Below are 16109 nucleotides of genomic sequence, written 5' to 3' on the forward strand. Positions count from 1 at the left end.
TTATTCATTTATTTGACAGACAGAAATCACAAGTAGGCAGAGAGACAGGCAGAGAGGAGGAAGCAGGCTCCCCGAGGAGCAGAGAGCCCGATGCGGGGCTCGATCCCAGGACCCTCCTGGGATCATGACCTGAGCTGAAGGCAGAGGCTTTAACCCACTGAGCCACCCAGGTGCCCCTCCAGTGATGTGTTTTAATCTGGGTCTTTGTTTTCAGATACCTGTAGGTGGCGGTGTTGCAGGCCAGAGCCGGCGGCTGGGAGGCCCTGCCGCGTGCTGCAGGTGTGCGATCTAGAATTTTTAGTCTTAAGTTTATTCCTTGAACCAGCAATTGAAGCACATGAAAGGCAGGGCCGGAAGGGCAGGGCGGAGCTCCGTCCCTGCCGAGGGTGCCTTGCCTGGCGCACCCCACCCATCTGCCTCCCTGGTTCCTGCTGCCGTTCGGGTAGCCGTTGCATTATCGCAGGACTGGCGAAAGGTCGCGCGTCACTTCGTGAAGTGCTCTATTTGCGGACCGTTGGTGAGTGGCACGGTTTATGTCCTGCTGTAGCGTGGTCCCCAGAGCTGCCGGCGGTGCCCGTGGAGACCCAGCTGGCGAGGTGATGGGCTTGGGCCGGGGCGCTGTGCCCGCGTCCCCAGCACCCAGTGCACCTGTGTGCTGGCACCTCGTGTCTGTGGTGCTCCTGCTCGATCCGGCGTGCTCCTTCTCAGGTTTGAGGATGGCTGGCTCCTCCTCAGCCTCCTTGCCCTGCTGCTGGTTGCCGGTCCTGAGCGGCTTCTCGTGCAGCTCTGTCGCCGCCCCCTGTCCACGCGCACTGGTTCCCAGTAGCGCCTGGTGTCTGTAGTGTCTGTCCCTGGGTGCGCGGTTCAGCTCTGCATGGCACAGCCCTAGCCGTGTGCCAGCCCCCGGCCACATGGACCCCGCTCCGTGACCGTTGGCGGTTACTGGCCTCTTGGGTGTCGGCCGCGGAACGTCCTTGCCCTCAGCTGCTGGCGAGCCTGCCCCTTCGTGCGTTCCTTGTCCTGCCGCCGCCAGTATTTAAGACGGTCTTGCTGCTTCCCTCCTTCGAGTGAAGGGTTTCCTGTTTGAGTGAGTTTGTAACCCAGCCTGACTGCACTTGGCGATTCAGACCCGGCTCTGGAAGCGACAGCGCCTCCCGCCCCGCGCTGTGCGTCAGCGTGTCTTCCCAGGGTGTCGTTAACCCCCGGACACTACATGGAGGACACCCTCAGTGACCGCCGGAGAGAAGAAGGTTTGTACGCGGGAGAAAAGGAGCCTGGTGATTGAGCCAGCCTCCCACTGGGCCGCTTAGAGCCCGAGCGGGCACACGGCCTCTGCCGGAAGGCCCTGGGGGGCCGGGGGCCGCGGGAGGGCGGGCCAGGGGCTCGAGAGCCTGTGTGCGGTGCTGCTTGGGTCCCGCCCCGTGTTTGCCCAGTCAGGGCGCAGGGGGCCTTGCTTTTGGCGATCTCCAGTTGGGCAGAGGGATGGGACTTCAAGTCTGGGGCTGCCGAGAACGTAGGACCCCCCCTTCACTTGAGGTCACGAGTGCAGGAGACGTCACTGTTTCTGCAGTAAGTGTCGTAAGTAAAGCATCCCGCACCTCGTCGTGAGAGACCACGAGGAAGACATCATGAGAGGACGTGAGAAGCAGCCTTGGGGCAGAGCCTGTCGGATTCGGTTTACTTCTTTCTCCCACAGAACGAGCATCCTGAGCTGGGCCGAGAGGAGTTGTGGGGAAGTGGGAGGGACTGAGACACTTCCACGACAGTTAGCTCTTCCGGAGAGAGAAGGGTTGTGGAGAATTCCAGCAGAGAACTGAAGGGAACCAGGTCTAGGACCAGGACCGCCAGTCGGCAGGAGCTCGATGAGCGGGCTTAGCAGGTCGGACACCGGCGATGACGGGAGCGGATCGGGAGACGGGAGAGAATGTGCGCTGGGAGCGCGGGGCAGTGAGCGAGGGCTGGGGTGCCGGGGGCTGCCGCTGGGTACACCGCGTGATGGTGGGCGTGGTGGCGTGGGGCTGCCGAAGGAGGAGCGTCTGAAGGTTGAAGCAGCCCTCTGAGAGTCAAGCACAACGAAGAAAAGCCCGTTTGAACCTCTGTCCTTAAAACCTGTAGTCGACGTGGAAAGCCTCTCGATGACAGCCGATGGGCGCAGGCAGCGGAAGCCAGGGGACCGGGGGGTGTTCCCGGTGACGGCAGAAGGCCTCGACCCGGCAGTGGCCTTACGTAGAAGCTTTCAGACGAAGCCAGAAGACTGTGCTGGAAACCCCGCAGCACCCAGATAGGGTCGGGAGAACCCAGCATCTTTGGTAACGGAAGTTGGACGTGGTGTGAAGCGGCGAGGGGCAGGCGCGGCATGAAGACGGCCGAGGTCAGGTGCGGTCACTCCGCCGAGCGGACCTGCACCACCACCACCACCACCACTGTCCAGCCCGCCGGGTCGTCTCCAGCCCCGCGACGACCGCCCCCTGGAAGTTCTGAGAGGGCGGGGGTCAGGAGGGCAGGTCGTGGGATCAAGGGCGCCCAGGAAAGCGGGTTGATCAGAGCACAAAAGGGAAGGTAGAATAAGGAGAGAGGTGGTCTGCCCAGAACCACACGTACTAGTAATCGTGCCACATGTACTAAAAGCCGACGTTCCGCTGCCACGAGGGACACTGCTGATGTCCAGGGTGACCGCGACGGGCGGGGTGGGTGGAAGCCCGAGTCAGCGCTGCTTCTGCGCACGCCAGAAGGCTTTTCTCTAGTGCTTAGGGGGCTCGCGGGGCTTAGCTGGATGGTGCCGCCGGCCCCGCCTGGGGTCGCAAGCCAGATGGGAGGTGCTGCCTCGGTGGGGTGTCCCGATGTCGCCGTCCCAGTGATGGCCCACGTGGAGCCGCCTGGAGCAGGAAGCCCGGCTCGGGGGGCTGCCCGCGCTAGTGAGGCCCAGACCGGCTCGGACGCGTGTACTCGCGAACCCAGAGGCCGGGGGTCGCGGGCTGCCGTGGAGGACTGCAGCAAGTTCTCGTGGGCCTGGACTGTGTGTGTGGGGGTGTTTACTGACTTCGAAATCGAATGGAGAACTTTAAAAAGTGTTCATGAAAAAACATGGTCACTGTCAGTAGCATATTTCTAATTAAAATAATTACTCCCCAAAGGAAACTCAGTGACGAAAAACGGCATCGTCGTGCAGTTTGCAAACACTAGCTGCCCCCTGTTGTCCCGCACGCAGCCAGCTGCGGTCCCTCGGTTGGACCAAGGTGTGTGAGGACATCCGTCTCGTGTGGAGAAGGGGGCATGTTAATTCTCGTCTCGGGCGGCGGAGGACATCCTTCGAGTCTACACCACAGCTGCAGGTGGTCATTTTGGTTTTTTTAAATTTTTATTTATTTATTTGACAGATAGAGATCACAAGTAGGCAGAGAGAGAGAGAGGAGGAAGCAGCCTCCCCGCTGAGCAGAGAGTCCGATGCGGGACTCGATCCCAGGACCCTGAGACCATGACCCGAGCCGAAGGCAGAGGCTTTAACCCACTGAGCCACCCAGGTGCCCCTTGTTTGGTTTTTAATTGGCCACTTGAATTTCTTCTTTAAAGAACTTTATTATTGAAGCGTAGCTAACGTGTCGTGTGTTAGCTTTAGGCCCACGTGGAGTGAACGGACCGTTACAGACGTGACACCACGTTCTCCCTGCTAAGTCACCGTCTGCCACCAGACCACGTCCCTACATGGGGTTGACTGTTCCCAGGGCTGTACTGTTCATCCCGGGACACTCGTATTTTGTAACGTCTTAGTCCCCTCCCCCTGTTTTGTCTGTCCACGCCCGCACCCCTGTGGTCTCCCCGCCTGCACCCCTGCGCCCGATCGGGCCAGCTCCGGGCCCTTTCCTGTCGTTGCGAGTCTGTGCTCGTGGGTCCCTGTGTTTCAGGTTGCACACGTGAGGGTCCTGTGGTGTTTGTCTTTCTCTGCCTTACTTCACTCAGCACAACGCCCTCCAGCTCCATCGACATCACAAATGGCAAGATTCATTCTTTTTTATGGCTGAGTAGTAGTGACGTATGTGAGTCCCCCGCGTCCTCTTTACCCAGTCATCTGTCCGCGGGCCTCTGGGCTCCGCAGAGTTCGGTTATTGTGGATGTTGCTGCTGCAAACACCGGGGGCTTGTGTCTTTTTTTAAATTAGTGTTCTCATTTTGGGGGTAGGTACCCCGTAGTGCAGTTGCTGGATAGGGCAGCTCTATTTTCAACTTCTGGAGGACCCTCCAGACTGCCCACCGGAGCGTCTGCCCCAGCTCGCGTGCCCACCAGCGGTGCACGAGGCTGCCCTTTCTCCGCATCCTCACCGCGCCGGCCGGCCCTCGTCTTCCCGCCGTAGCCGCCCTGACAGCTGCTCGTGGGTTTGGTGGGCGTTTCCCTAGGAGTGACGTCGAGCATCTTCTCGTGGGTCTGTTGGCCGTCTGGATGTCTCCTTTAGAGAAGGGTCTCTTCAGGTCCTATGCCCTTTTTTTAAAGAGATTACGGTTTTGGTGTTGAGTTGTCGCGTTCTGGATAGTTTCGGACGTTAGCTCCCGGTGCATCACTGGCAAGTACCTTCCGCGTGTAGGTCGCCTGATCATTTGGCCAGGGGCTCCCTTCACCGTGCAAAAGCTTGGTGTTGTGGTGCGGTCCCAGTAGTTTGTTTTGCATTTTTTTCTCTTACCTGAGGAGACCTGTTCGTAAATACGTTGCTAAGGCCAGTGTCCGAGAGGTTGCTGCCTGTGTTCTCTTCGAGGACTCCGTGGTTTCAGGCCTCACACGTAGGTCTTTAATCCATTTCGAGTCTATTTCTGTGTAAGAAGCCCGGTTTCGTGGCTGTGCACGTGGCTCTCCAGCTTTCCCAGCCCCGTGTGTCGAAGAGATGGTCTTTCCCCGTTGCATGTTCTTTCCTGCTTCGTTGGGGATTAACTGACCGGGTAATCGTGGGTTTGTGTCTGGGCTCTCCGTTCCGTCCCATCGATCTGCGTGTCGACCTCTGTGCCGGGACCACGCCGTTCTGACCTGTAGCAGGTCTTGACACCTGGGCTTGCGATGTGTCCCGCTTTGTTCTTTCTCGAGAGTGCCTTGGCGATTTTGAGGTCTTCAGTGGTTCCGTACAAGTTTTAGGATTACTGAATCTAGTTCTGTTAAAACAAACAAACAAACAAATAAAACAACAGGTGCTAGTTTTCTGAAGGTTAATTACAAAGTGGAATATGAAACCCTAAATTTTTTTTACTCCGTTAAAATCCTTCAGTCTCTGAATGGATGCCGCGCTCCTGCGTAGTTGTGTAACAGTGAATTAGTCCTTTGCAAAGGGTTGGTTCCCTGAGTCAGCACATTTTCCAGATGTTAAGCAGCTCTTCGTACCACATGGAAGGTTGGTACCAGCGTTTCTGGGGACACGATGAAGCCGGGCCTCTCTGAATAGCTCAGGTAGGGATGTTTGGGCCCCTGAGGGTTCACAGAGGGCATCTGTGTGCCACCAGGTGTCCTAGCCACCTTCCAGCCTTCTCAGCTGATGCTGAACAGGACAGAGATGAGCCGAGCCTTCCAAGACCTCCTGCCCAACCTGCAGATTTGTGAGCAGAGAAAAGGCTCCAGACATTTCAGGCGACTCGTTTGGCTGCCGTGTGCTGCGCAGGGCTGGGTAACTGACGGTCCCGTCTGCCGGCCCCCTCCTGGCTTGCCATCCAGTCCCCCGTGACGGCTTGGTAGCACCGGGTCCTTCCCCCATCCCAGCGGGACCCCAGTTGTTCTTGCTGGAATAGAGGTGCGTTGTGGATCCCTGGAGACGGGTCTGCCTTCCCCGCTGCCCTCTGGCCAGCACGGTTGTCTACGGACTCAGCAACATCGATCTGCTGTCACAGTGGCCTGCACCACCGTGCTGCCCTCACCCCCATCGGCCCGAGTGTGGTGGGATGCGCTGGCCAGAATGGGCTCCGCGCGAAAGGACCGCACGGCGCATGGTGGCGGCCTCTCGAGGGTGCGTGCTGGGACCTTGTATAGGCGTGGCTGCTCCCACACGCCGTGCAGAACGTTTGCCCCCCGCGCTGCGGCTTCAGACTCCGCTGGTCCGGAGGGCACGTCCTGCATGGGAGCCGGGGCTCTGGGAAGCAGAGGCAGCAGAGCTGGATGCTGGCGGGCGGCACTTGAGGACGGCGCGGTCTCTGAGCCAGCGAGGGCCTCCTCATGCATTTTTTCCTTTTTTTTTTTTTTTTAAAAAGATTACATTTATTTGACAGAGAGAGAGATCACAGGTAGGCAGAGAGGCAGGCAGAGAGAGGGGCGAAGCAGGCTCCCTGCCGAGCAGAGAGCCTGATGCGGGGCTCGATCCCAGGACCCCGAGATCATGACCTGAGCCGAAGGCAGTGGCCCAACCCACTGAGCCACCCAGGCCCCTCAAAAGCTTTCTCATGCTCTGAAGCTCATCTACTGTAGTAAACTTTGGGTTTTTTTTAGATTGGTTGATGTTAGCGCGAGCAGCAGGGGCAGAGAAGACAGCATCTCAGGCAGACGCCCTCCCGAGCGCAGAGCCCAGTGCGGGGCTCCCTCCCACAGCCCTGAGATCAGGACCTGAGCTGAAACCAAGAGTCGGACCCTGAGCCAACTGAGCCCCCCAGGCACCCCTGCGGTGACCTTCCTCTCCGCGTCTGAGTGGGGAATTCCTCCGAGGGCCGCAGAGAAGGCTTGAGGTCTGTTGACAGTGAGTGGGTTTCTTCTTGGCCCCTGGGCCCCGTCTGAGAAACGAGCTTGCTTATCCGGATGTTCGTTTATTTTGGAGCATGTCACATGCCCGCTGCTTGCCAGGCGGTGGCCCTGCCTCCCGAAACCAGAGAGGCCGGGGGAGAGGGACCTCCCTGAAAGACACGCCCACCCCAGTCTACAGTGCAAGGGAATGAAGTTCCGCGAGAGCCCAAGGAGACTCGTGTTCCTCCGGAGGTCAGGGTGGGCTTCCCGGTGGAGGTGGTGCTGGGGCTGAGATCTGGCGCGGGTAGAAGGGCTAGCCAGCAGTGAACAGCCTGCGCACAGGCTCCGGGGCAGGAGGGGGCGGGGTGCCGGGAGGACGGAAATGCCGTGGGTGTGGTGGCACCAAAGGGACAGGGCTGGGGGTGTGGCACCTGGTGTCCTCTTCAGTCCAGGAGCAGCTGGGACGACTTGAGGGGTTCAGGGGAGCCGAGGCAGCAGGGCTGGTGGGACTTGCATCTTGAGCAGCCGTGGGAGGCAGGTGAGGCGGCTGCTGTGCCTCTGGGAGCGGGGCTGGTTGGGGGTGTTTGGTGGTTGTGGCTCGGGTTGTCACACATGTCAGTTTGGAGGTGAGGGTGTGAGGACCAGGGGAGGGCCAGGGAGGGGAGAGGCAAGGTGACCAGGTGCAGAGCTGGGGCTGGGAGGGCGGCTGACTGGTCTTGGCTGACCCTGTGGCACCCTCTCCTGTCTCAGGCACGTCCCTGACTGTAGCCTCATACCGGTTGTGGTGGAGCCTGGAGAGGAAGTGGCGACCCTGGGGGCTGCGTTTGGCTCCCCACCCCCTGCCCTGGCGGTCTGCACAACGGGTGGTGCAGTGCGGGTGGTGCAGTGCGGGGCATGCTCCGGAGGGGGGCTGCAGGTGGAGGGACCTCCTGGGGATCCCTGGGCGGTGAAGCTGTGCGGCCCTTCCTGGGCAGTCGCTTTGCCCACTCTGAACCTTAGTCTCTTTGTCTGGGGAAGGGGGAGCTGCTGATGGTGCCTCCACATACCCGCGTGTCCTGCTGTGGACAGGTGAGTCATGAATGTGATCAAGTAAAGCAGCGTCCGCATCCCATGGTCGGGGAGAGACTGAGCCCTGGAAGGTTCTGTCCTGCGGGAGGGAGTTGGCTCGGGGAAGGTGGGGGCAGACTCCACAGGTGCCCCACGGGGGGTCAGGAGTCGCCACCATCCCAAAGACCCCTGCAGGGTCCCAGGTCCAGTGTCCAGCCCCCGTGGGCTCCCCCACCCACTCCCAGGGGTCACAAGAGCCGGGGGTCACCGTTGCCCAAGGGGGCTGGTGACGTGTGGAAGGCCAGGACCCGAATGGCTCCCGTCCCGCAGGAGCGGCCGGGCGCACGCGGGTGGTCGTGCCGGCATGGTTTACAAGTCCTTCCCAGGTGTTGGCGGGGCAGGCTCCCCTGTGCCCCCAGTTCTTCCTCTCGAGAGGCAGCGAAGCGACTGGCCGCCTGCTTCACGCTCGAGACTCCCGACTCACCCCGCGAGACCCAGGCCACCGCCTTCTGAGTTGTCTGCTCGTGCAGCCTGCAGGAGGGCCGCGGCGTGGAGGCTGTGTGTCCGCCCAGAGGCTTGTGGGCCTCTCCCGGGCCACCAGCGACCCTGGAGGTGCATTAGTCACATGACCCAGACGGCTGCGAGTTCTTCCTCACTCCCATGGACAGTGGGGTGCAGGTCCTTCCAGAACTCTCCTTGGGGATGGTGCGGGGCCACAGCCGTCACGTGTATCAGGCAGGCAAGCTGACTGGTGCTGCTGGCGTTGGGAGGCCACTCGGGGGTCCCAGCGGCCTCCCGAGGAGAGTCTGGTCGGGGGAATCCTCAAAAACAAAACCAGAGTCCACCCATCTTGGTAAGTAAAGCCTGCCTCTGTCACGACACTTCGGATGTTGAGAATAATTAGGAAAACAGGATTCAAGGGCACCTGGGTGACACAGTTGGTGGTGTGTGTGACAGTTGGTCTCAGGGCTGTGAGTTTGAGCCCCATGTTGGGTGTAGAGATTACATAAAAAATAAGAAATCTTAAAAGAAAGGAGTCAACCAGACTTCCAGCTCTATTACAAAGCTGTCATCATCAAGACAGTATGGTACTGGCACAAAAACAGACACATAGATCAGTGGAACAGAACAGAGAGCCCAGAAATGGACCCTCAACTCTATGGTCAACTAATCTTCGACAAAGCAGGAAAGAATGTCCAATGGTAAAAAGACAGTCTCTTCAACAAATGGTGTTGGGAAAATTGGACAGCCACATGCCGAAGCATGACACTGGACCCATTTCCTTATACCACACACGAAAATAGACTCAAAGTGGATGTAAGACCTCAATGTGAGGCAGGAATCCATCAAAATCCTTGAGGAGAACACAGGCAGCAACCTCTTCGGCCTCAGCCACAGCAACTTCTTCCTAGAAACATCGCCAAAGGCAAGGGAAGCAAGGGCCAAAATGAACTACTGGGACTTCATCAAGATCAAAAGCTTTTGCACAGCAAAGGAGACAGTCAACAAAACCAAAAGACAACGGACAGAGTGGGAGAAGGTATTTGCAAACGACATATCAGATAAAGGGCTCGTGTCCAAAATCTATAAAGAGCTTATCAAACTCAATACCCAAAGAACAAATAATCCGATCAAGAAATGGGCAGAGGACATGAACAGACATTTCTGCAAAGAAGACATCCAGACGGCAACAGACACATGAAAAAGTGCTCCCCATCACTCGGCATCAGGGAAATACAAATCAAAACCACAATGAGATCCCACCTCACACCTGTCAGAATGGCTAAAATTAACAAGTCAGGAAATGACAGATGCTGGCGAGGATGCGGAAAGAGGGGAGCCTCCTACACTGTTGGTGGGAATGCAACCTGGTGCAGCCACTCTGGAAACCAGCAGGGAGGTTCCTCCAAAAGTTAAAAATAGAGCTACCCTATGACCCAGCGATTTCACTACTGGGTATTTAGTCTAAAGATACAAACGTAGTGATCCGAAGGGGCACGTGCACCTGAACGTTTATAGCAGCAATGTCCACGATAGCCAAACTGTGGAAGGAGCCCAGATGTCCATCAACAGATGGATGGATAAAGAAGAGGTGGTCTATATACACAATGGAATACGATGCAGCCATCAAAAGAAATGAAATCTTGCCATTTGCGATGACGTGCATGGAACTAGAGGGTATTATGCTGAGTGAAATAAGTCAATCAGAGAAAGACAATTATCATATGATCTCCCTGATATGAGGAATTCGAGAAACAGGACCGGGTCATAGGGGAATGGGGGGAAATGAAACAAGATGAAACCAGAGAGAGAGACAAACCTTAAGAGACTGTTAATCTCAGGAAAAAGGGTTGCCAGAGTGGAAGGGGGCAGCAGGGATGGGGTGTCTGGATGGTGGAGATTGGGGGAGGGTGTGTGTTATGGTGAGTGCTGGGTGTTGTGTCAGACTGACAATTCACAGACCTGTACCCCTGAAACAAGTAATACATTATATGTTAATTAAAAAATAATAAAAAAGGAATTGAAAATGGGAAAGGAGAAACGAGAGATGGGGCGGATCCTGGTTTCAGAAGTGGAGGCGATGGGCTTCACAGGGCTGCCCCTAGCAGGGCGGGTGGGCGGGGCGGCCGGCCGGACCTCTGTGGGGGCGCGTGTAGGGAGGAGGGGAAGAGCGGCAGCCACGGGGCCCGGGGAGGGGGGTGCCGTGGGCGGGCCGTTGGGGGGCCGTGGGGCCTGTGTCTCCGGTGGACCCGGCCTGCACTCCCTCTCGTGGATGATCGCTCCAGTCTCCAGCACGAGCGAGGAGCGCTGCCCCCTGGTGACCCCTCGTGACCACCCTAGGCCGTCTAGGAGTTCTAGAGGTTCTAGAGGTCGGTTCTCAAAGTCAGACATGACACTGATCTGCTGTGACCACGGATCTCTCCAGAGCCCAAGGCTGGGCCCATTTGGGGGGCACATGCACCGGTGGATGCTGGCACCCCAAATGCCCTAAAACGATGCCCCCCTTGCTCCCAAGTCCTTGGGGCTTCGCTCAGCCCCTCCTGGTGGGGGATCTGCCCCAGGAGCCCTTTGATTCTGAACAGGGGACAGCTGCCAGGGCCTCTTCCCTTCCCCTCCAAGTGTCCCCTTCTTTCTGCCACAAGCCTCCTTCAGGACCACCCAGACCAGCCCGTTGGCTGTCCCTGACCCCGTCCTCTGGTCCCCCAGGTGGCCACCGCCAGGCAGACTGTGTCCCCCGCTCCCAGCACAGCTGCTGGCTTTACCGCGCAGGTGCATGGGAGGCTGCGCGGGGTTTCCCAGAACCTTGTGTGTTTGCACACTCGACAGAGCCGCTCTCGCCCGACGTCAGACTACTTCCTTATTTGAGTCATCTACCGAGGACCGTGGGGACAAACAAAGATTTCTTCAATCACCCTCGCAGCCAGGGTCGTGGCGAGTCGCAGGAGGAGGCCGGGCTCATGGTGGCAGCTGCTGACCCGTGGCCCGGCGGGCACATCCCAGGGATGTGGCAGGACTGTGGAAGGTTTGAGGAGTTCTTACGAAGGACCGTAAGCCCTGGAAAGGCGGTAGAACCCTAGGGCCGGGAACGGCGTGGGAGCTGGGCTCCCCACCGACTGATTTGTGACCCGGGGATGTTGCTGAACCAGCCTGTTCCTCAGTTTCTCCATCTAAGGGCGGGTCCTGACAGAGGCCCGCTCACGGGGTCTGGCAGTGACCCTGGCAGCTGAATGCGTCAGGGCGCTGGGCTGAGGGAAGCCGCTGCGTTCCTGGAAGGGAGGGTCCTCATCGGCCTCGTCCCAGGCCACACGCCGGCTGGTCCGGGGCCCTCGGACAAGGGCGACAGGGGAGGGAGTCCTGGTCCTCCCCCCGCCTTTCCCGCTGCGCCTGGCCCCGGGTTGGGGGCACCGGGACTTCCCTGCAGCGATGGACCCCTTCCCTCCCTGTCCCCCACGGTGGCTGTCCCCCAGGGGTCCTCTGGCCCCGACCACCTCCATCAGTCCCTGTGGATGGACAGACGCAGCTTCTAGCCCACACTCGTGTGTTGACTTAGCCGCGGCTGCGCGTTCTCTGCTGTTTGGAGCTAAAGACAACTATGAAAGGGTTAAACTGCGTTGGGAGTTGAAAACTGTCGGTGGGTGAAGTGGCGGCTTAGGGGCATCAGGGGAACCTCGCGTGGCCTTTCCTGCCGGCGCTGGAGGACCCCGAGGTTGTCCCGACCGGATGAGCGCACGGCCTTGTTCAAGTCTTGGTTCATACGGCACGGGGAGCCCAGTTCTAAGGATGACTGGGGTGAGCGTGTTGGCTGGTGCCGGGGTTTTAGGGAGGTCGGGCCCCTGCCCCGCTGCTGTCGCGGCTCTGATCCCGCAGCCAGAAACACTGTGGTCTGTGCTGTGCTCTCAGTGCTCACAACTCCCCCAAGTTCATCTGGGAACCTGATCCCTGATGTGAGGGCATTGGAGGGGGCCTGTGGGGTGCCCGGGGTGCACCGGGGCCCACAGGGCAGCAGGACGTGGGCCCTTGCCCCACCGTGCCGCCCCAGGACGCTGAGCAGTGCAGGTCTGGTGTTTGTAACCGCCCCAGCGGACGAGCTGCCAGTTTGCTTGGAAACTCTTGAGCGATGCCGCCGCATCTTTAAGAAAAAACACCCTGACCTTGAAAGGACAGGTTGTACGTCAACGGGGAGGGGAGAGCGAGTTGTTCTCTCCCATCTTACTGCGAACGGCACGCGGTGCTGGTGGCTCGCAGACACGGTCTGGAGCTGCTGGGACCCCACGGGGAAGGGGTGTCGCTCCCATTTCTGGGGCTCAGAGCGGGACCCAGTTCGACTCCCAGCGCCGTCATATGGTAGGTGTCGGGGTCGTGCTCTCACCTGCAGGGTGAGGACGACAGTGGACCCCCGGGTGGTGGTTGTGTTTGTGGGTCATACGTGTGGCAGAGCGTGTGGGTCCACGTCCGCTTCTGTCTGCCTGAGGTGGTCAAGGACACAGCTGAGCTGGGGTCAGAGCCCGCCTATCCCGAGACCCACGCGGTGGCCTGCCGTCCTGTGTTTGGGTGACGGCTGTCCCGAGCAGGCCCCGTGCACCGTTCCGAACGCCGGCCGCTCCTGGCCGCAGGTGGGGGTGCGAGCTCCGTCTCTGGGCCTCCCCTTGCACGTTCCCCGGGCCTAGACCATGCATCCAGGGGCCACCAGGAGCCAGCCTGGTGGCCCCACGGGCGCGTAAACGTGGTGAGTGCGTTAGGACACTTAACTAAGCATGGGGACTCACCCAGGCTGCTGCTGGCCACCCACCCAGCAAGCTGGACCTGCCTGTTTTCCTGGGAATGTCGTCCCTTTGGCACTGAAAATTGCCGGTCTCGGGAACGTCGCCGGTGCGGGCCGACTGGGACGGTCGGTCAGCCGACACGGAAAGCAGGCGGGGCCCCCTCGATGTAGGGCCCCTCAGTGCCCCAAGCGAGAACCCAACAACCCAGAAGGAGGCTGCTTTGGTTTGTGTACGCGTGTCTGTCCGTGTCTCTCTCTCTCTCTCTCTCACACACACACACGTCTGGGGAGGCGGAGGGGCTCCACACTTTCAGGACTGGGGCGGCCCAAGGGCTTCCTCTCGGCCCCCAGAAGGGCGGCTTCTGTGCACGGACACTGCTGTCCGGAGGCAGGGGACTCGGAGGAGGCGGATGCCCGCCCCCCGCCCCCCTGTGCCCCTCCGCTCTTCCCGCACTGCCCCTGCCCCTAGCCCCGGGAGCAGGTGTCCACGTGCTCGAGGTGGGGCTGCCTTGCAGGTGGCGCCCGCTTGTTCTGAAGGGGAAGTTCCTCTGGTGACGAGCGTGGCGCTTCCCACGGACGCCGGGCGGACGCACTCGTGCCGCTTCCTCTCCCGGGACCACAGCTGCGGCCCCGGGCCACCGCCTCAGGTTCCCGAGTTCCCCTCTGCAGACAGGGCCACCTTGCCCACCGGAGGTCAGTGGGAGTCGTGTCATGGGACCCCCGGCCCTGGGCTTTCCACACACTCCTCCCGTGGAGGGGAGCGTCCTCTCTGTCCTCCGTGGAGGCCCAGTCGTCCCTCCTCCCTCGGCTTGAATGTCTTCCCATCCGCAGAGCCCCCGGGGTCCTGGCGGCAGAGCCGGTGCCTGTCTGTTTCAGGGGCGTCCTGGGCAAACCCTCAAACACTCCTCCCCGTCTGTGGTTTTCGATACCGTTCACCTACCGTGAATTCCCCCTTTTCCCGCACACGGTGCAGACGCACTTCAGCAGAGGCACAGAGTTATGCCAACATCACCACGGTCTAATTCCAGAACATTTTCAGACCCCCCAAAGAGAGCCCAGACCCAGAAGCTGTCCCTCCCCCGCCCCGCCTCCCCCAGCCCCCGGCAGCTACCAGTCTCCTTTCCGCTTCTGCGGCTTTGCCCGTTTAGGACATTTCACATGGATGGAATTAGACAATACATGGTCGTTCGTGCTTGGCTCCTTGGGCCGAGGGCAATGTTTCCAGAATTCACCCTGTGGTAGCAGGTGTCAGTGGTCATTGCTCTGAATCACAGCCCATCGCGCGCGCAGACTCATCTGTGTGTCTCCTTCAGGAGACGGACACGTGCTTGTTTCCACGTCTCGGCAGTTACGAGCAGTGCCGCTCTGAGGGCGCCGGTACGCGCTTCGGGCGGACGTGCTCTCCGTCGTTGGAGGAGTGGGATTGTTGGGTCACAAGGTGAGACTGTTATTACCTTTTTAAAAAAAAATTTTTTTTTTAAGATTTTATTTATTCGTCTGACAGAGATCACAAGTAGGCAGAGAGACAGAGAGAGAGGAGGAAGCAGGCTCCCCGCGGAGCAGAGAGCCCGATGCGGGGCTCGATCCCAGGACCCTGAGATCATGACCTGAGCCGAAGGCAGCGGCTCAACCCACTGAGCCACGCAGGTGCCCCTAAAAGTTTATTTTAAAAAAGAGTGGATGGGGCGCCTGGGTGGCTCAGTGGGTTGAGCCGCTGCCTTCAGCTCTGGTCATGATCTCGGGGTCTTGGGATCCAGCCCCGCATCGGGCTCTCTGCTCAGCGGGGAGCCTGCTTCCCTTCCTCTCTCTCTGCCTGCCTCTCTGCCTGCTTGTGATCTGTCTGTCAAATAAATAAATAAAATCTTAAAAAAAAAAAATTAAAAAAAAGAAAAAAGAGTGGATGATGATTTAGGTCAGGTTATTGTTCCGAAGAGCCGCCCAGTCACTGAGTAGCGAAGGCCAGAGTGCTCAGCTGTTTACACCCCGAGTTCTCCTTCTGTGGCTCGGGGACACGAAGCTCCCGGTTCTTCGCTGGGGGCACTGCGCAGTGCGGACATCCGTCCCACCGCTCCTTCATCAAGTTTTCTTAACCGTCTTGGCCTCGTTCTCTCCGACAAATAGAAAAGTATCAAACTATTTCACTGACATTTTGTTGGAAAGGCCCCAGACAAGACTCGGCGGCTCTGCGTGGCCCTCCCGCGCCCGAATGCGGCGTCCGCTCTCCGTATTCAAGCCCTGCCTTCGCTTCGCACAGTCCCGTCGTTCTCTCGTACACACACTTGTACTGGTTTTCTGGTAGGGACTCTTGGCCACTGGCTTCGTTGCAGTCGCGGGACATGTTTTTTTTCTCGGTTTTGTTGACTTTCTGGGTTTTGTGTGTCTGGTCACCAGCGCCTTCTGGACTTCACGTCTTCATTAGACGTGTCTCTCAGCCACGGTGTCACACCGTCCGCAGACGCCGGGCGGGTTTACCCCCTGCTGCCGCGGCCAGACCTTCCAGGTTGATGTCAAGCAACCGCGCCGGTCGCGGGCCTGTGTGTCACGCGTCTGGCTTCAGTGCTGCTGACCGAGGGTCTAGGAGTCTATGTGTCAAGGGAACATGCCTGTGTTTCACAACTCTTTGTCTTGTGTTGCCGTGTCTAATGTTACTGGAATTTTCTAATAGATTAAAACCATACGGTTATTTTCTAAGTGAACCTTATCACAAAAACTTTTTTTTTTCTTTTCCAAATGCTGTCAAGCCTTTAGTTGTCCAGGAGGCCCGAGTGACACGAGAGCCTTCCCCCGAAGGGAACCGTGAAGTTCAGGACAAAGCAGAGCCCCAGCTCGGCCTGTGGACCCCGCTCCGGGAGCCCAGATGCTATGGGCCGCGGCAGCAATGCAGGGCCGCCCTCGGCGTGGACGCCCAGAGCTCCCAGGAGGGAAGCGGGGGCGGAGGGCTGGCAGGAGCGTCAGGCATGCTCAGGGGAGGGTTGGTGAGGACAGGGTGGGCAGTCCTGGGCGGAGGGCCTGTGTGTGGGGATGGAGGCCACACGGGCAAGTCTGAGCTTCCAGGCTGGTGTCTGGGTCTGGATCCCGACTGTCGAGCCTGGCACATCTCCCCACCCCCACCCCTCGGGGC

This window comes from Martes martes (assembly GCF_963455335.1).
Source record: "Martes martes genome assembly, chromosome: 7".
Taxonomy (NCBI): Eukaryota; Metazoa; Chordata; class Mammalia; order Carnivora; family Mustelidae; genus Martes; species Martes martes.